Here is a 22779-nt window from a genome sequence, read left to right on the forward strand (position 1 = left end):
TCAAAAGAAAGATAACTTACCAGGAAAGTTCGGCCAACAATGAAAACTTAATCTTTTACTCCTGCTCAAACCTTAATGAGTTTCTTTCTTCTGTTAAACACACACACAAAAAATTGACTTCCATGGTTGGATAAACAAATACTATGAAAAGCCAATGGTTAACAGTTTCTAACATTTATTGTGTATTTGACAGAAGAAAGCAACTCAATAGAGAGCTGAAATGAGTCACTGATGACATAATTTTCAATTTTGGGTGAACTATCCCCTTAATGTCAACTTTCACGAGAGACAGACTCTATAACAATAGCCAATTTTCTGGCAACCTGTTAAAATAAACACAAGGACTTTCAAGACATTTTCAAACTTCCACAGAGCACTTTTGGTAATATTCATGGATGTCAAATGAATACACTTTTCCAGAATCATTTACTGAAGTGAACCCTTAGGTATGTTGTGATTGGCTCAGTATTAAAGCTCTGCAGCTCAGGCTATTTCAGCTCGCCTTGAAAATGTTCAGCACTAAGGAATCTTTCAGAAACAGACAATGTGTGACTGATGCTGTCAACAGTCCAATAGCCTCCGTCAGTTTCTCCAGCCCGAGGCAGCCAGTCACCCTAATCAAGCCCCCACTCTCTCTCTATGGGGTCGGCTCCTGAAACGCTACTGAGCCCTGTGGAGTCATTAACGTGGAGCCCACCAGAGCACTCAAACACAGGCCTGTTTTCAGCACTATATGAAAAAGATAAGTGAGGTGTTGTTTCTTGGCTATTACAATGATTCCCCTTTTCTTTCCTCCGTGTGTTAGAAAGCGTAACGCAGCAAACAGCAGGGTCATTTTCATTTAACCTCTACATCCCATTAGCATGTTTTGGCAAAATTGCTGATAATTTGGCATTTCATGCTTTTATTATGTAATTATGTTGCTAGAAGGGTGTATTATTTACTGAAGAACTGCATTGTAAAAAACTAATATGAGTAGATTGGGTATAGATAATTCACTTTTTTCTTAATTATTTGTGGAGTTATTATCTTATTTTTTGAAAAATATTTAACTTTCCCAACTTTAAAACTGCACATTTAATTTTTTTTTATTTGTTTGTGAGTTTTTGTAATTGTATCTGTGAAAAAAATCTACAGTTGTTTATTTTGGTTGTGTGTTTTCAAATGTAAGATGCTAATAAAAGATGCTAATAAAAACTTAATTTGCCAATATGTTTTTGTATTTATTTATTTATGAGAGCATACTTTTATCTGAACTTCATTCATTTATTTTTGGAAGTGAATATTACAGTTAAAAATTACATGTGATATGTTATTTACCTTTTTTTATTATTAACCTTTTCAAAAATGTAAAATGATCATTTATAGCATTTGTTTACTGATGCTAATATGTTATGATATTTGAATATTTCATATTTTGAAATATTGCATTTTGAAAGAGATGTTTACTTATTTTTTTTAAAGTAGTTTTGTAGACATAAAATGCCAAAATAAATGTTCCATCACCATTCAGATATTATTCATGTAAAAAAAAAAATAAATAAATTTAAAAAAAAAAAAAACATATGCTTATTCTGACCTGTCCTTGTTAAAATATAGAATACATGATTAAATGCAGAATATACGGAGAACATTTAAGCTAATGTTAGTGTAAGGCAGATAATTAAACCACATTAGTAAACAGTTAAACATTGAACTTTTGATAAAACTTCTATAGAGATGTATAGTTGATGACTGGATAGTTTTTTTGCCGATCGCATTGGATTTTACATGAACAAAGGGAAATTTAAAGCTGTTTAAAACAGTTTAAGACCTACAACACAACATTTAAGACGTTGTGGCCTAAAATTTAGTTTTTGAAATTTAAGACATTTTATGACCACATGGACTCCCTGCTAATGTATATCATGCTGTCGTCAGTAAGTAAATAAACAAACACATTCTAAATGCCTATATCTATAGTTAAAGTCAGAATTATTAGCCCCCCTGTTTCTTTTTTCCCCCAATTCCTGTTTAATGGAGAGAAGATTTTTTTCAACACTTTTTTTAAACATAAGTGACATTAAAAAGCTTAACTAGGTTAAGACTATCGAAAAGAAATTGCTTAAAGGGGCTAATAAATTTGTCCTTAAATTGGTGTTTAAAAAAAATAAATGCTTTTATTTTAGCCAAAATAAAACAAATAAGACTTTCTCCTGACGAAAAAAAAAATATTATCAGACATACTTTGAAAATTTCCTTGCTCTGTTAAACATAATTTGAAAAATATTTAAAAAAAAGGAAAAATTCAAAGGGGACTAATATTTCTGACTTCAAATGTATGTATATATTATGGATGCCATGGTTCTCAATATAATGTTGAACCGTTTGGTACGACCTCCATGGTTCAATTCGCGGTTGTGAATTGCGGTTTCTCGGTTTTGGGTTTAAATAATTTATGTGCGTTTTATATCTCCTTGAATTGACTGTGTGTGCCTGTAAGTGCATGAGCTGAGATGAGAAAACTCCTCAACGTGAGTAAATATCTAATCACTATGCTCTAAAGTTAGGGGGCGCTTGACCATCATTCCACACTTTAACATGGCGAGTGGTAGTGAAGTGAGGCTGAGGCAACAGTACAAGGAAGCGTCTACGTCTTTCAAATCTGCGGTGTGAGGACATTTTGATTTTGCTGGTAAGTAGAATGCCAATTAAAAAGCAGTGAACAAAAAATAAGTGTGTGCAAGCACTGTTTTACACGTATAACCATGACTGCACATCTGCAGTGCCATCACCCAGCATTATCACTGTCAGAAGGCAGGATAGCAGAGAAGGTAATAAAGTCCTCCAAATAGCAACAGTCCCTCACTGAATCTTTCAAGCAAACATACCCAACTGGTTCCAAGAGACAAATAAAATAACAAAGGCAGTGCAGGTTTTTTGCAGCTCGTTTTCGGTGATTGGAGATGCAGACTTTTGTCATCTTATAAAAGCACTCGATCCGCATTACAGACTACAGTCTCGCATTTTTTCCGCACCAAGATAATTAAGATGTTTATTTATGTTCACTTAAGTACAAATATGTTTATTTGAAATGCCCAATTTATAATTATTAACTTCACATGTATGTTTATTTTCAAAATGTAGGAATTTATGAGTTCCACAGTTTACACATGGGCTACCAGCAGCCCCGAGATTTCAGTGTTATTTTTTTTATATACAATACACTATGAACTAGTGTACTTTTCTTGGCTTTTAAATAAAACAAAATGGATATTGCAATAAATGTTTTTTATTTTTTCCCTAAACTTCTTACTGTTCCTATTGCCTATAGAAAAAAAAGAAAAAAAAGATGTGTCAAGCCATGAGAACTGAACCGAAAACCATGTTAAAACACTGAGGTATGTATTAAAATGGGCTAACTGTATTGTTGCATCCCTAGTATTTATATATATATATATATATATATATATATATATATATATATATATATATATATATATATATATATATATATACACACACACAACCAATCAGATTCTAGAACCAGACTGAACTGTTGTATTTATGAGCAATATCACACGAGTACAGTAGCAGTGTGATGTAGCTGCATATCTGCACTAGAGACGTGCGAGTGCCTTAGTGTTACACCTTCCTAATATGTGAGCCCTATTTCAAACTCAACACACTTCATTCACTTTGGTGTAAATACATCCCTACAACACAAGAGACAGATCAACTTAGAATGGCACTTACCAGTTTTATGATGATTTGATAAGCTGTAGTTTACAAATTGCGCTAGATTTTTCCTGCTCTTATGCTGTCTCTGTTGCCATTTTGTGGATAGACAACGTCAACCGTCTTTGGTCTGCTCAATGACAGAAACGATGAATATTTAAAATAGGCACTATCCTTAGAAACAAAATTGGATAATTGCAAACTAAACAACTACATTCTCTACAAAAAAAAAGCCTAAAAGTATAATTATTGTCCAACTATAGAGTATCATCTGCTTGCTGCTGTATGTGGGCGGAGTAATACACATGGGTGAAAGGTAAAGAGGCAGTTGTGCTGTTATTTGTGGAATATCACATGGCTATTAGTCAATTAGATTTAAGAACCAGACAGAACTGTTATAAAACATAAAACTATCAATTAATATCATGTACTCAATGCATCAAATATAGTTGTATTCATTCATTCATTTTCTTGTCGACTTAGTGCCTTTATTAATCCGGGGTCGCTACAGCGGAATGAACCGCCAACTTATCAAGCATGTTTTTATGCAGAGGATGCCCTTCCAGCCACAACCCATCTCTGGGAAACATCCACACACATTCATTCACACACACACACACACTCATACACTACGGACAATTCAGCCTACCCAATTCACCTGTACCGCTTGACTTTGGACTGTGGGGGAAACCCACACGAACGCAGGGAGAACATGTAAATTCCACACAGAAATGCCAAGTTAGCCGAGGCTGTGACCCAGCGACCATCTTGCTGTGAAGGGACAGCACTACCTACTGCACCACTGCATCGCCCAAATGTAGTTTTAAGTACAAGAAATTGTAGCACATGTCATGCTTTTATCCCACATTCTATTTTTGCAAAACCAAACTCATTAAAACTATGCACTTTATTAACTTTATTTTAGATGTCTTAATCATTTAAATATATAAAACTGAATTTTACATTTAAATCTAAAAGTCATTTCGTATCTGGTTTGTTCTTGATGTTCCTAGCTCTTCCAATTTGTTTAAGAGAAGCAATCCGTCAGCTTCAATTCTGACTCAGTTTGACTCATCTTTCACTTCATTTCCCAGCAGGATGACTGTTATTATAATCCATAGTTAAAAGTGTCACGTTTCAGCCCAGCGCATGTCAGTTCAAAACCTGAGCTGCAATAATCAGAGAAGCATATGCAAAAATCTGATTGTAAAAGACACAAGTACATAAACAAAATGTTAAAATGTACAGTAAAACAAATCAAATTACAAAGTTTTAACACTTGCATTCCAGTGGATTTTTTTAAGGCTATGTGTATTTTTAAAAGTCAATTTCTATACATTTGGTTTATTAAACACTGGCTATAATGACCATTTCATATATAGTTATTGACAATGTTTAACTACACACAGACTGATGTTTTGTGCATTGTAAAGTACAGTAACAGTTATGATTAACTGTCATCATTAAACTGGCTTTCAACAGCACATATTGTGCAAATACATTTTTGTTCATGTTTGTAAACAGTTACAAATTGCTGCAATGCAGATGTCATTTTTTCTCACACTTTTAGATTTCTTAGGCATTGTGGGTTCTTACTGGTTACACATTGCATTCTGACTACATTTAGACTAATTTTTATCAAACATTTATAATAATGTATAATTTATTTTTTTTTAAGAAGGCAAAAATAAATAAAAATACACTACTACAAAATTTTAGGATCAGTATGATTTCTAAATGTTTTAAAATCTGCTTCTCCAAGCCTGCATTTATTTCATCAAAAATAAAGTACAAATTGTAAAAATGTTAAATGTTATTACACTATAAAATAACTGTTCAAAAATTGTTTATAATTTCATTTAATAATTTAGTCCAGTGATTCTAAAGATGAATTTTCAGCTTCATTACTCCTGTCTTCTGAGTCACTCTAATAATAATAATAATTATTATTATTGAAATAATAATAATAATAATAATAATAATAATTATTATTATTATTATTATTATTAGTAGTAGTAGTAGTAATGGTAATTGTAAAAGCAATAATGACTGGACTAATAATTCAATTTGAAAATATATACAATAAGTAATAAATAAATATTTAATAAATTAGTATTTGGCAATTTTTTTTTTTACATTTCATAAATGTCACCTTATGAACAAAATATTTTAATAAAAATAAAGAATAAAACATGAAAACGTAAAACGACCCCGAACTCTGCACATAGCAGAGATTATACAATATTACTGAAATATTAACTTCATTTATATCAACTTTTGTATTAATATTTCAAAGGGGAATGGAAATCCCTGCTTTTTGTGAAAAAATCCTACTTCAACAGCAATGACATTATATGCCTAAGTCTTCCAGGATATACAGAATTGAAAGATCCTGAAAATCCCTAAATTTGATAAATAATTTTACAGCTATAAATTGCCAGTGTTTATATTATTTGCATGAGATGTACTTTCCCCCCTCAAATTCAGACTCAGAATAAATGGATTCATTTGTTTATATGATATTAACTTGGTCATTTTATACTATGCATATTTCTAAAAATTCTAAATCTAAACTATAGGATATTTAAAAAAATCACAAAATTATGAACATATTTCTGACATTGTATGCGTATTGTGCTATCATGTAATATATATATATTTTTTTAAAAAAGCAAGCATATTCTGATTATGAGCATTTTAAAGTCAAACTGACAAATCAAATCAAAATCTACAATGTTTATTTTGTTAGTGCACATTGTTATTCTTCAGGTGAACAATTAATCCCTGTTAAAAAAAAAAAAAAAAAAGACGTTTGCTTTGGTAATCTTCAATCAAAGTCTGACCATTTGCTTCTGCATTCTTTTCTATTGACGTAAGTTTGACAGCTTCAGCCACAATATTTTTTAACCGCACCCCTGCTTTTGTTTGTTTGCTCCAAGATAATGATGCTCAAAAAGAATGCCTTCTACTCAATATTCAGTTTAAGTTAAAAGTACAACTTAGTTAACAAAAAGTTCAACTTCCAGTTCATGCGGACTTTACATGCTTTAATTATGAGTAATTCATTTGAAAAATACGGCAAATAGCTTACTCTATTAACATTTTCTTGTAAATTCTACAGTAGCTTACTGGCAGCAGTTTGCCAGTTACTTACTGTAAATAAATTACAGCAAAATAATCTATTTATATTTACAGCAGCATTTAACTTGCTGTACAGTCAATGTATTTACAGTACATTATATGTCCAGTAGTTTTCACAATGCAACTTTTAAATACAGTAACATACAGCATTTCTCCTACAGTAAAATACAGTTTATAATGTATAATGTCATGTATAAAATGTATAAAAATCATGTAGTTTAAAAATATATATGTATGATTGGTTGAGCTGTGAAATACTGTATGAACACACATGACCTCATCACATTTGTTACTGCCACTGCATTTGTGTATTTTGCCATCAATATATGTATTGTGTGGTAAACATTTTATAAAAGCTATGCACATTCACATTAAAAACATGGTTTACTGTGAGTTTAGAACAAAGATGGGTTAAAACTGCTAGATTCAACTCTCCGACAATCTGAGAATCTTGTCCAGGACCTCTGTCACTTCTAATGTTGAGCCCAGATTATTTAATATAATCATAAACCTCCAGGTCTAATCACAAACACATCAGGGCAGCTCCAATAAAATAGTGTAAAGGATTTTTAATCAAATGATTTACAAAGTATTTCCGCAGTGCTGGTTCCAGATGTATTTTCCCATTTATTTTTTCTTTAGATATTTTAAAAATGTATTTTGTAAGTCATGGACAGACAGACAAAGTTACAAAGAATAGAACAGTCCCATGAAGCATTGTAAATTGAGTTAAAATTGGTGGACAAATAAAAAATGATTCATTTATTGTTATTGATTTTAGTATACAAGCAATATACACTCAACTGGCTACCAGTGGTGGAAAGAGTACCGAAAAATCATACTCAAGTAAAAGTACCATTACTTGCCTAAAAATGTAGTGTAAGTAGAGTAAAAGTAAATCACCTTAAATCACTTAAATCACCTTTCTTCCCCATTCTGATGCATAGTTTGTACTGCAGCAGATCGCCGTGACCATGTGTACATGCCTAAAGGCATTGAGTTGCTGCCTTGTGATTGGCTGTTTAGAAATTTGCATTAACAGGTTTACCCAACAAAGTGGCTAGTATCTCAAGTGTATTTAAAAAAAAAAAGGTCTTTACTTACAGAACTTGATTGTTGCACTTTACAGCCAATGTGCAACCATGAAGCAAGGGCAAGGGTCTATTGAAGAGTGGAGATGGAAAATCTGCTTTTGAAAGGTATGTGCCATGGGTTACGGTGAACACTTGACGCAGATGTATAATTCAGCCTTTAGGCTAAAGATGTCAATAATTCTGTTTTTTTTTTTCTTTTGTGGATTCTGAAAGTTTCACATTCATACATGTATCATTTCAGGAAAAGTAAGTTTTCACAATCAAACTGGGCTAAAATGGTGTGCTACTTTTGCCAAACGTGGTGCTGTAAAAAAACACAGACAGAGCCACATGACAGACTAAAGAATGAATCAGCAACCATGTTCTTGAAGTCCTTCTTTTTCTGTTTTTTTTTTTTTTTTTGAGTACAGACATAAATAGGACACCGTGGTGGACTTCCATAACTGTTATTACACCTCTGCTTGTCATCGAGTTGATAAAGGTTTACCAGGTTTTGATTTAATAGTGCTAATAAACTTAGCAGCACCTATTAGTACCACTATTGTTGTTGTCACCGCTTGTTGCATGCAGGGTTCTTCCTTGTCCTATGTGGTACTGTGATGTCATAGTTTCCAAAAGTGGCATTCTGCCAAGCAATAATACTGATGTTGTGTGTTGACAAAAGACTGAATTGATACAAAATTTTTGTGGTTTAACTTAATAAAAAATGGTGAGTGGATGGAGCCATGTATTTGAGATATGAGGAAATAAAATGTCCTGTGAAAATTTTCGTAACGTGCAAAATGTCGTGAATAAAAAATGTAATAGTTTTGAGTCTGGCTTATAATCCACTGTGAGCTCTGATAAACAGTGGGTTCTTCAGGCTGACCAAATGTACAGTTGTTTTTTTACAAAGTCTAAACATTGACAATTAGCGTAACAGTTAAATTATTCATCATTGAAATGTAGAATTGCATGAACAGAATTTTCACTAACATTAAATTATGCTCATTAATCATCATTAGTCACTATTGCTGCAGAATGTTTAAGAGTTATTTTTGGTTGTTTGTTTGAGATCATTCAGGTGTGAATACATCTGTACCATCTTTGCTACTGGACAATTGTTGTGCTGGATGTTTTTCTCTTTCTCTTTCATGATACAAATCATGTGAAAGAACGTGGAAAGAACACAAGACACCGACCAAATGCGTAATCTTCACTGACCTACTGCATGGCAGCTCAAAGCTGTTTAGAAACAAAACAAGCTCCCCCAAGAAGTTTGTTTTGGTGAGCTGTTTCGATTTGCCAAAAACTCTTTGTTGTGGCCAGATTTGATATGAAACTACCTCATATCAGTTTTTTTATTTTTTTATTTTGTTTGATGTATTTTGGGCCATTTTATATTTTAACAACTAAACGAATGCCAGTTCTGAGGATCTAAGGCCTCATTTACACTGTCAGGTCTTGATGCCTAATTCTAATTTGTTGCCTATATCTGATTTTTTTGCTTGTCTATTTACATGTAAAAGCGGGTTCTAGCATCTGCGCCCCACACTAGCCACGATGGGAAAAAAAATCTTGTTTTTATACTAGTCGCATTGTCACATATACAATTTTTATCTGATTTATTTCCAGAGATGTATAGTAACGAAGTAGAACTACTTCACTAATGTACTTAAGTACTAAAAGGCTGTATTTGTACTTTACTGGAGTATTGTCTTTTCACCTACTTCCACTTTTACTTCAGTACATATTTACCATGAGTTTAATACTTTTACTATGATGTTTTATGTGCTGCATAGTTACTATGATGCACGATGATCAAAGAAAACAGCGCTTCCTGTCTGCATTGAAAGCACTTTAGTTTGATTTCGACATGAAAAACTTGAAAATTCCACCTTCAACTCCTTAACTTTCAACTGTTCGTGGCGATCAGGAAAAAGACCTGCCGTGGCCCTATTACATGTTTGCAGTTGTCGGAGTGAAAGACAATTCATATAGAATGAAGTGCATACTCTGCCTCCCAAAAGATTGTGAAATAATGGCCTTCAAAAATTTGAAGAAACATATCAAGTTAAGATAAAAATAACAGAATACACAAAACAGCAGTTTGAGCTATCTGTAAGCGCTAGGTGAGTTAACTAACGTTAGCTACCCGCAGTTCATAACGTGCTGCGATTTTCACTTAACGTTAACTATAGCTGGCTATCACAAAGGCTGTGTCACTCTGAATGGTGTTATCAATCGTAAACCATGTTTCTTTTCGTTCTGCTTAATCACATTTACTGCTTTTTTAAATAACTCCATAACACGATACTTGTACTTTTACTTTCAGTATTTGATTAGTAAATTTTAGAATAAACTACTTTAAATACTTAAGTACAAAAAATGTTGCATATGTTAGTACTTCCACTTAAGTATGATACTTAAAGAGCACTTTTACTTCTACTCAAGTCATTATTTTTAATAGAGCACTTGTACTTTTACTTAAGTCTGGGTCTCTAGTACTTCACACATCCCTGTTTATTTTCACATATGAAGGAGTTATGAAATCGATCTCTGAATATCTGAATGCATGTTTGTGTGTGTGTGTGTGTGTGTGTGTGTGTGTGTGTGTGTGTGTGTGTGTGTGTTTACACGATAATACAACAGATCTAATCACATTAGAGCAAAAAATTGGTATTGGGTCACATTTAACTGGCAGTGTAAACGGGGCCTAACTCATTACATTCTCACTTTGAACTATTACACAATTGACTGTGAAGCTAAACTACCTGAAAAAAATAAATAAAAAAAGAAAATTGAAAAATAAAATAATAATAATAATAATAATAATAATAATATACAATTATATAAACATGTCAAGTTTCAACAGAAATTTTAATAAAAGGCTTAAATAATGTTTTATGAACAAAATAAGGAAACATTAGTGTATTCATTGTGTGTGTGGTGTATTTCATTTGTGAAACCACAATCTTAATTTAAGACTGTACAATATATCATAAAACTGACCTTAGATTAAATCTTCAAAACAACTGAAATTATTTCAGGGAAACGGTGACAAATCTAATATATCAGGAAGTTTTGAAGTGATCTGTGTTCTGTTTCTTATTCTCAACAGGCCTTTGATGTAGTTTCCCAAAAATCCTGCAATGACATCGGAATTTTGACTGCGTATAATGCAGTTTGGTAATGCCGAACGTCTGACTTCTATTACATATATAGGTTGCTAGTAAAGCCAGCTTTAACCAGACTAATAATATTTTTTAAGTGGCATATCTTAGGCCCGAGTGATCTCCGTAGGGCACCTTGTTAGTTAATCTCTAGTCTTTTTGTCGTAACATGGAGGATGACATTCAGCACTGCGTGTAGAGTTTGGCGTCCCCCAGGGTTCTGGCTCCAACCTACAGTGAGGCAAAGCATGTCGCTTGTGACCCGGGTACTAAATCAAGTTCAAAGCATCGCACGGCAGGCTCACAGGTATTGTGTTACGTGTTCACTGTTGGGATCTGGTCAGCTAGCCTTATGTTTGGTCAACCCCAGGTCTGCCCCTTTGACTTTTTCTCACAGCTTGAAGTATGGTGGAGTGACATTTCTACAGGCAGGAAATACTTATTTAGACCTTTAAGAAAGATTTCAACTTTTATAGATGCTTAGCTCAACTGACAGTATTTGTGACAAAGTTAATCACTGGTTGTGCTTTTTTACTTGAGTGAAGAACGTACAATGGACATTTAATGTTTTAGTAGTTTAAAAGCAACATACAAACAATGTTTTTTTTACATGAATTGTGTGATTTTTTTTTTCCGTATGAAATGACACTATGTACTGTATATACATTGAAAACACCCCAAAGTGACTCAGTGATATTCAGATCTGGTGTGCAGGCTATGGGACATGTTTAACTTCACTTTCTTCAAACCACTCTATTACCAGGCTTGCTCTGTGTATCAGTGCATTATTTATTATCATTAACATGGCACCACCTTCAGGATACAATGTTTGAACTGTTGGGTCCTCCAGAATAGTTTGATAGTCCTTGGCAGTGACTTTCCCATCTAGCACAAGTATTGGACCTAGGGAATGTCTTGATATTGCTGCCTAAACCATCTCGGATCCACTGCAATGCTTCACTCTGGGCATGCAACTATCTAGGTGGTAAGCTTTTTTTGGGCTTCTCCACACTGTAACTCTCCTAGATGTGGAAAAGGCAGTAAAAGTGGGCTTATCAGAGAACAATACATTTTTCACATAGTCCACAGGCTAACTGATGTTTGGCATTGGCACGAGTGATTAGGGGTTTGGCTATAGCAGCCCAGCCATGTATATTGACCCTAAGCATCTTCTGAGAAACAGTTTTGGTGGAAACAGGAAAGTTGATGTCCATATATAATTCTACAGTGAGTTGGTTAGGTATGTTTTTATGCTTTTTGGATACAATTTGGGCTAGCGTGCCTTTCAGAAAGCTTACTCTTGTGTCCACAGTTATTCTTGATGGGTGTGGTTTATCCTTCTTGGTGGTATTCTGATTTGGTGGTTTAAAAAAAAAAATGCTTTTATTTTAGCCAAAATAATACAAATAAGACTTTTACCAGAAGAAACACTATTATCAGACATACTGTGAAAAATTCTTGCTCTGTTAAATATAATTTAGGAAATATTTAAAAAAGAAAAAAACAATTGAAGGGGGCTCAACTGTATGTATATATATATATATATATATATATATATATATATATATATATATATATATATATATATATATATATATATATATATATATAAGTATGACTAATTACATTTTTAGAAACCATTTTTTGATAATTGGATTGCTTCAATTGTAAGTGTATCTCTTTAAATTAAACATTTGACTGACTTAAAAAATAAGAAGGAAAATGTCTATGCTCTCTTTTTAAAAAAGGATTTCTTTTTTCAATTTATGCTGCGTAACTTACGTTTCAGTAAACAGTTCTTATGAACAACCACTTTGTTTATAGTGTGAAAGACATTTAATTATCTTCATGAACAAAAGATACCAATACATTTCTTTTTATTTTGAATTGTGTATTTAAATTAGTGCTTTCAAAAGATTTATCTTAATTGATTCCATCCAAAATAGAAGCTTGTATTTACATTAGTTACATAAATGTACTGCATTTTTTTTATTAATTAATTAATTGTAATTAATTTATTTATTTATGCACTTGTATTTTGGATTAGATTAATCATTCAACAGTACTAATTTAGATACATACAAATTAAACCATCTGTGAATCCAGAGTAATGAAAGATTCATGAAAAATCATAACTCATAGTGAACAAAGCAGATCCTTCAGGTCAACAGGCACCAATTAAGATTTTTTTTTCTGAAATCAGCATGTTGGATCTGCCTGCTGGCATCACTATTTTCCAACTGCACATACCACATGTCTGATAAGATGAAACTACGCTGTGGGGAAACCAGCTAGAAGAGGCATGGCAGAACGTAACGCTGTTTTAAAGCTCAACTGTCTGGCACCATTGATCGTGTTGATTAGCATGCCCCAAAAAATGTGGTGTGGTCAGTATAGTGAACTGCGCAGTGGCCTGGGACAGTAATTACTGCTTTTTCCCTGCGACACACCACACTAACTCTTCATGGGCTGTGGATGAGTGCAAACTACCAGCCTTGAAAGAAAACGGCATTCCAAAAAATGCCATTCCACCCCCCTTCATCGCTGTTTCACTGACACTGTAAATCTGCATGATGTGTACGGGGTTGATTGAAGAGTTATATTTACATCATGAACTTAGATTAAAGAGATATATGGAGAAAACATTGGTTTGGATGTTGGCGTTGCAAGGGATATTATATATTATTATTTTGGAGCTATAGCAATAATCTCAGACCGTTAGTGACTTTGTACCAGTTTTTTAGAACTGAATATGAGTTTATTCTTTATTTTTTCTTTGTGTTGTTGAATTTAAATTAAAATTAAGAAACTATATATTTTTACAAATATAAAAAATTAAAAGGTAACACTCTTATTTTGGTCCATTTGAGTATTATTAGATTGTTTGCTTAATATCTGTTGATGCTACTCTTTCAACAAACATTTAACTGACTATACGAAACTTTGCCAGTACATGTCAATTTACACTACTCCCAACCCCAACCACAACCACAACCTTGACTTATAATCTAATGAGAATTAGTTGCAATATAGCTTAAATTCAACAAACGGACCATCAAGTGTGACCATGTGTTTTTGTTTTACCAACTTACACAATCAATTAAGGTGTTTTACAATATTAATTAACTTGTTTAATCTTTTTCAGTGGTTAAAAATAAAATTATTATTTAAAGAGACTTTTTGATCTTGACACACATTCTGCAAGTAATTTATATGATGCAATTTCCTGTTTATTTATTCATTTATTTATTTTGTTGCATTAAATGTTTCTGCATGTTTGTAATTAATAATCTGTTACTTTTTTTACAATTATTTTCTGAAACAATTATTTAATTTAAGCTGAACTTCCGTTTTATACATAATTAATAAAGTGTGTATTTACAGTTTTTTTGGATTGCTTAAGCACGATTTTCAAAACAGGGCCCGTGTTTTCAAAACAGTACACACAATTAGCACAACCACACAACCAATTAGCAAAACATTACAGATCCTTTGCATAATTAAACACTCTTATAAAAATGATAGACTTATGTTTAAAAACCACACTTTTTTACCATAAGAAACACACATTCTCACATTTACTTAACACTGTTTGCACGAGTTACACACTGCTGTGATAAACCTACACACCTTTAGCACTTCTACTTCCCTATGATTAGAGTAGGCTACCATCAACAAAGTACAAATATAAAGTAAATTCACCAAACACTTCTCAAGAACAATGCTGCACCTTGAAGAAACTAATTTATTCCTCAACATGTCCAACATGTTGGCATGAAGATTCAAAGTACTGTAACATGTCATTTTACGTATTGAACTGTAAGATAGATCTGGCATGAGAATTATCAATTGCAATGTTGTCCTTAGCAAGACACCTTGGAAAAAAGTGTCTTGAATGTAGAATCTTGTATTGCTGCTACCTCCATCTGGTCACAGGCCTCCTCCATGGCTTGGATGAGGGGTACCTTAGCTTGGAGATGAAGATCATATACTTTCCACCACCATGCTGAGAAAAACTCTTCAATAAGGATGAGGAATAGAGAGTATGGTGGAAGATATAAGACGGTAAAATGTGGATGTTGCTAAAACCAGTTCTGAACCAGAGCAGAACGGTGGAAAGACACATTGTCCCAGACAACAATGTATTGTCGATTTCATTTGCTGCTGTTATGTTGTGCAATTGGTCCAAGAATGTAAGTATATGTGCTGTGTTGTAAGGGCTCATATGGGCATGGCAGTGGAGGACCCCATTCTTTGTAATGGCTGCACAGAGTGTTACTGTATATTTCCTCCACGTTGCCCTGGGACATTGACTATAGCCCTGTGGCCAATGATGTTTCTTCTACTCCGTGTTCACGTCAGGTTGAACACACCATCATTTACGTAAGCAAACTCATGCTAGATCTCCTCTCCATCTATTCGTAAAACTACCTGAAGAACAGTGTCAGGCAAAATTGTGTAGTTCAGTGTAGATCTAGTATTACAGTACAGTAAAAGATTATGAGACAGTATGCAAGATCACACTGCTAAAGTGAATACATACCTCTGCATAATCATGCCACAATCTTTTCACCCTTTCGAAATTGTGCTCGAAAGGCACTCGATAAATTTGCTTCATTTGAATATATATATACATATATATATATATATATATATATATATATATATATATATATATATATATATATATATATATTTATATACTTTTTTTTTTTAATTGTGTGTGACAGTGTTGATATTGAGACCTGATGGTTTTCATTGAAACTGGCATTTTATAGTGCTTAAACACCTGATTGATGTGTCTACAATAAATCAAACAAGTGTTTGCACACCTGATGACTGTTGAACCAATTGGTTGGACGGTGCAGTAATTTGACAGTCAGTGCTTTAGTATTGCAATGAAGTGACTTCATGATAGATTTTAGTGTGTAATGTATGCTAAGTGTGTTTAGTGTTTTGAAAATCACTGTGTGTAGAGTTTTGCAACAAGTGTTAAGTTGACAATGTGCTTATAGTTGTGCAAATATGGGCTGATGTTTTGATACTTGTGTGTAATATTTTGCTAATAGTGTACTACTTTTAATTTTAGTGTGTAAGCAATCCTAAAAAACTGTAAGGCGACACGGTGGCGCAGTAGGTAGTGCTGTTGCCTCACAACAAGAAGGTTGCTGGTTCGAGCCTCGGCTGGGTCAGTTGGCATTTCTGTGTGGAGTTTGCATGTTTTTCTCACGTACGCATCGGTTTCCTCCGGGTGCTCTGGTTTCCCCCGCAAGTCCAAAGACATGTGGTACAGGTGAATTGGGTAGGCTAAATTGTCCGCAGTGTATGTGTGTGAATGAATGTGAATGGATGTTTCCTAGTGATGGGTTGCTGCTGGAAGGGCATCTGCTGTGTAAAGACGTGCTGGATAAGTTGACCCCAGATTAATAAAAAAACAAAGCCCTTTATATATATATATATATATATTTGGAACCACCAAACCCTAGTAAATGGTAAAAGTTAGGTTTATTTTTAGGGTTAGTTTTTTATTTTTTTATTTTTGTTTTTTGATGAACATTTCCTTTAGACACAAATAAGCTGAAATGAAGGGAAGCGAAAATTTTTGTTTTATATCAACGATTTTTCATCCTCCACCCACTCATGCATGTTTAATCTTCCACTTGAGGAAAAAAGAAAAGCTCTGGAAATGTCAAACTCTTTCAACTCTATTCCCATGATCCTTTGCATGTTTTAAAAGCATTTCCCAGATCACAATCAAGCATTTTACCCAAGCACGGTTACTTCTGTTTCTGTGACAGATGCGATTTGCTGATCACAGCTTTTAAAATTTAAATTCTACATACTCCAGACTGACCTCTGACACCGAGCCCAAAAAACCACACAAAGGTCCAAGGCGCATATAATGGCTGCTTTCCTTCATAATAAAGTCAGCATTAAAGTGCGCAAATTAGAGCGACCACAGCAACTAAATTAGAAGGCCAGCAGTGCTTCGAACACGTTTGCAACTTCAAAAGGTCTACGAGCTGCAGACTTCAGGCTCTGGCAAGAACCGGGCCTGGTTTAAATTAAGAAGCGACTTCCACAAGCTTTACAAACGCAAACTCAAGAGGGACAGAAAAAATAATAAAAGGAAAAGCAAAGAAGTGAGAAAGGTCCCAGGGAAAGCCTTGCCGAAGCTGCTTTCTGGATTCTATTAGGGCCAATTATCTTATCTGTTTCATTTCAAAGGCTGACCCGAGGGGCTTGATGGCATTTCAATACTGTGTTCATAAACAGACTGCAGCCTGCCGACTGGGTCATTACAACACTCAGACCCCCTGCCTGGGGTGATCAAATATTTGCCTGCTTTTGTAAATAGCGCATTCTTTTTTTTTTTGCCTTTCGACAGGAAACAAAAGTTTGATTTTCGTGCAATTTATTTCACTCAGCTTTATATTTTAACCTTTGACATCTTGTGTTCATAATGCATAATTACATATCGGTTGTCTATTTCTTTGAACGAATAAAAAAATGAAAAAGATAATAGCAAACTTTTAACTCATAATTCTGGATTTATATATATATATATATATATATATATATATATATATATATATATATATATATATTTGGTTTTGCAATTAGATCCGTAAGATATTAAAGTCAGAGAACTGTGAGAAACTGTAAAAACTGTAAACTGTAAACTTACATTAACTCACGATTCTGATTTTTTCAACTCACAATTCTGACTGACTGATTTCCCCAGAGTTGTATAACAACTTGTTAGTCTTTATTGATCTTCAGAATTAGTCTTTATAACTCACAAGTGTGAAATAATTGTTTACAGTATATTTACAAACACTGAGGAAAGAAGTCACAATTATGAGTAGAATACATTATGTATTTATCTCAAAATTCTGAAGAAACCAGAATTATGAGTGTCCAAAAAAATTGCGAATTGATATCTTGCAGTTGGGAAGTAGTTATAGTTTTTAGTAGTAAAGTCTGAATTTGCAATTAAGGTATGAGATATAAATTTGCAGTTGCAAGTTATAAATGTCAGAACTGTGTAAACTTACATTAAAGCACAATTCTGACCATTTCCTCAGAATTGTAAAATAACTGCATGCACTTGTAAGAATAGTCTATAATAATCTTCATAGGGAGCCTTTATAACTCGTCAGTGTGATAAATGAGTTTATATGTGTAAACTCTGAGGAACTCAGGAAGTCAGAATTATGAGTAGAATAGTCAGAATTTAACTTAAATGTCTGAGAAAAGAATTACAAGAATTAAAAACAGTTCATGAGTTTATATCTTTCAGTTGTAAAGTAGTCAAAATTTTGGGTAGCAAAATCTGAATTGAGGGTGTAAATCTCTTAACTCTAAAGAAAGAATAAATTAATATTACTGCAAGTTTATATCACTTAGTTTTGACAACACAAATGCACTGTAAAAAATGTTACTTAGATCTAACTTATAAAAAGTGAGGCAAGTGGTTGCATCGGACGTTTTAGGTTGATTCAACTTCCAGCCTTTTTTAAGTATTTTAAACACTAAAACATTGCTTAAAACAAATGCAATAAAATTAAGTTGAGCCAACTAATATTTCTAAAATTACTCAAATCAGATAAACTTACTTTTTTTGTTAAACTTAACTTACTTATACATTGCTATATGTTGACTGTACTCATTTTAATTAAGTATTATGAACTTAATGATCTAAATAAAATTAACCATGCATATGTCATTTAAAACGAATTTAATTGACTTCTGGCTGTAACCTCAGAAAATAAATCGGCGTTTCTATATTGTAAGCACAATATACACTAGTAAACACAGATAAACAGACTTTCCTGTCAATAACAATTAGATAAGAATGGGAAGATGGATTAAAGACCATAACATGTATTCAATATCAATCAATGTTCCTTTTAATAGTGACTACAAAATAGGCCATTAATGTGGCTACACGTACACAATACATAAATAAAAACATTAATAATACCAGATCCTATTGAGAAATCATCCAAGGCAACTCAGTGAGGAGATTTGCATATTTTGATGAAGATTTTGGATGCATAATGTCCAGTCCCACAAAGAGTCTCTAATACATCTTAAATGTATACAGTTTTGATGGATACTTGAAGTCGAGGACATCGGTAAGTCCAAACAGGAGCCATCATGCATTTGACAGGTTTGGCAAACCTCTGACAGTCCTATGATAATCCAAACTGTGTTGGGCTGATGGCAAATTTTTCCCGTGGGCAGCCGTATGCACCTCTGATTCCTCACAACTCTATTGGTAGAGACAAAAAGAAACAGGAGTTCAGGTGGTTGCTACCAAACAACATTAAATAGCTAAATACTAAATAGAAAATAACTACAAGTGAAGTTACAAAAGTCCAGTGAGAATGATGCATGGATGAAACACCTTAGTTTATCAGTTAAAAATTACCTTAGTTAAAATTACCTAACTTTTATTTAAAAAATAAAAAAAGGTTATAGAGGTTGTGTAATTACATTATTCCAGGTGTTTTTAGTTATCAAATTTTAAAGAAAACTGTGATTTTACTCAGTGTAACAGTGCATGTCATTGTGGTTTCCTGTCAATCAAAGAATTGTTAAAATTTAGGTATTACATTTTTTTGTTTATTTTGGCAATTTATAAAGCATAAGAATGTGTATTTAATTTAGATATTAAAACTGTTTGAAAACGGCTATAAGAAAATTATAGAATACAAATTCTATAATTTAATTGTCATCTTCATTTTGCACCAAACTTTGCACGTCATAATACAAATTTTATTAAATAAATAAATAAATACATTGCCATTTTACACATTACATTAAGGTTTACATAAAATTTTTGCTAAAGCTACATTTAATTGACTTTTTCTTCAAATTTAATGTCACTGGCAAATGACAGTTCAGTGATTCAGTGTTATCAGTTAGCTTTATTGAAAGACTGACAGATAATAAGAAACTGCATTAGGATATTTTTATACTGTTTTTACTGTTGCACACATAAAAAAATCTTCAGATATCAAATGTAAGTTAATTCTATGGAGCCCACTATTGTTTGCAATTTTACCAATGTTTTACTTACCTGCAAATAATTATAGCTGTAATTGTATCTAATGTTTTTCTTACCTGGATGTGAAGTTTGAAGATCCACAGGTAACAAAATCACTTTGGTATCTAAAGACCAAGAACATGCATTTTAGAATGAGGTGCATACAATTTAAATGGTTCTGTAAACATCAGTAGTAAATGTAATTTAAGTTAAAATAAATTGTAAATCTGTAATTTATTCACTATGCAGCATTAAAAAACTTATGGACTAAATCTCTAAAACACAAACTTTAAGTTATACTTTCTCTTACGTTAAACACAAACTACTTAACTGTTGCATACGTTTCTGAATTTAATATCCATCCTTAATGTGCTGCTATAACTTAGGTGAGCTAACTTTAGCTAAGTTAGCGCTAACAAACTGAACCCCCACACCCCGACCGCCCACCAGTGACCTTGTTAATCGGTTCTGCAACGTTAGTTTTACCTACTAAGTGTTTTAAAACTACTTTCACTATTTTTCTCAATAATATCACTTTTAATCGTTAGTATAAACTAGCGTTGGTTAGCGTTAGCCAACTTAGCTTTCCATGTAAGAGCAGTCTAACTGTTAACATACCTGAGGCTACAGTACAATTCACAAAGCTAAAACCTCACCTGCCTAGCGAAGACAGCAGTTTTGCATGACTTTACAATTATCATTCGGCTAAATTTGCAACTTACCGTGTTAATCAGATCCGCTGCTGGGAGCAGTTAATGTCGACCATTGCAGAAGCTGCGTCTGCCTGCTAAATCCCGGGCAATGAAAAAGGAGTCACGCAAAACTATAAAAATCACGTTTTATGAACACCTGCCCACATCGACAGCTGCTCTAATAAATTGTCTGTGTCAACTCACTTTTATAACATTTATTCTACACAATAACCACGTACAAAAATCTACTCAAATAAATTGCATTAGTTTTATTTAAAATATACAGTTTTATAAAAACTGATATATTTTAAGTAAAGAGGAAGCAAATTTTATTTTTTTGGTATAAAACAAATAAAATTAACTAGATTGCAATTATTTAAAGTAGATAGAACCAACTTTGTGAGTGTAGCACTTTTTACAGTGTGTGAAATACAGTATGAAGTCAGATGCATAACATATAAACTTAGTTACCCTTATTTTAATGGTCTCTTTTACACATTTTGTTACTACAAGTTACATCGCAACACAAGTAAGCTATTTTTTTGTTCAGTATTAGTAGACTGTTATAGTCAGTGTTAGTGTAAGTTGATATGTAGTCAAAGATTTTTTATATTCAGGAGAATGCCTGTTGTTGGAGCAGTGTCAACAGACAATAAGACTATATTGACCTTATTTTGCAATGTGGAAATAAGCCTTTGAGTGGTCATAAGCGAGGTCTTGAATCTGGAATTGGACTTGATGGTTGTGCTATCCCAAGCTGCTATGGCAGTAGGGCTTGAGATGGCATGTCCCCAGTCTCATTGCTGGACAGACTAAAAGGCACCTTTTTTCCAGCTGGTCCACATTAACTTCTGCCCTCACCGCCTTTGACGGCAGAGCGGCCAGGGGGTATGAACCTTTGCCCGCAAGGTGCCGCCAGCTGGAGGGGTCAGCCAAAGCTCCCATCCAAAGCATGTACATTATCTGAGTCTCTCAAGGCCAGAGACTAGACCGCTACAGGCCAGGCCACCTTACTCTGCATGCTATAGCCACCTACCAGTGCTACAAAGTGCAGGCGACACTTGCTCTGCCTCCACAGCCCATTTCACCGGCCAAGTGGCAGTGCCAAGCTCCTCGCAGGCAGCAGATGTCCTCACACCAGAGCATCGTTAAGTCCGGTAAGAGAACCGCGGAGCTGCTCTTTCCCCATTGGAGGGCCTAAGATGGGAGGAACTAATCTTGAAGTCCAAAAAAGCTTGCTGCATTATTCTCCTTAACCGTGTGCTTATTCTTCTCTGCTTTGTAGGTACCTCATCTGGCGATCCCAAGAAAGTTCCTCCGAGGCCCTTAGCACCCGATTCGGCAGAGGATGCCCTCTCAGTCTTCCTGCATGCTAAGGATGGATGCCAGCTATACTTGATCCCCGTTGGCAATTCAATTTCAATTCAATTCAATTCAATTCAGCTTTATTTGTATAGCGCTTTTACAATGTAGATTGTGTCAAAGCAGCTTCACATAAATGGTCATAGTAACTGGAACAGTGTAGTTCAGTTTTTAGTGTTTAAGTTCAGTTCAGTTTAGCTCAGTTCAGTGTGATTTAAAATCATTACCAAGATTTCAAACACTGAAGAGCAAATTCATCGATGATGAATTTTCCATATGCCTTCAGCCACAGAGTGTTCCCCATTTCAGGCAGACCAGTGTCTTCTCTACCCACTAACCAGCTTATCATATGTAACACATATAGCAATCTCCTAAAGTGTCCTAGAATCCTTATGAGAATGTGGGTTATGGACACAACCAGGATGTTTATCTGTCTGGCAGAAACATTTAAATACTAGCCACTGCACTCCCAATGAAAAGGTAAAGGCTTTTAAAATAATACATATCAAACTTTTGCAATGTTATTAATAGGCTACTGGTTGACTGATGTTGTTGGTTTGCACAGA

General features: G+C 33.7%; 1 long non-coding RNA gene across 1 annotated transcript; it reads right to left on the minus strand.

Moving 5' to 3' along the window:
* Positions 1-18994: 18994 nt before the first annotated feature.
* On the minus strand, positions 18995-20963 carry LOC147840238 (uncharacterized). Its single transcript, XR_015512352.2, has 3 exons — positions 20882-20963; positions 20237-20284; positions 18995-19382 (listed from the first exon to the last, which is right to left on the minus strand). It is a non-coding gene; the product is annotated as an uncharacterized LOC147840238 (long non-coding RNA).
* Positions 20964-22779: the final 1816 nt, after the last annotated feature.

Source organism: Danio rerio, chromosome 16 (assembly GCF_052040795.2).
Source record: "Danio rerio strain M-AB ecotype USA chromosome 16, GRCz13ab, whole genome shotgun sequence".
Taxonomy (NCBI): domain Eukaryota; kingdom Metazoa; phylum Chordata; class Actinopteri; order Cypriniformes; family Danionidae; genus Danio; species Danio rerio.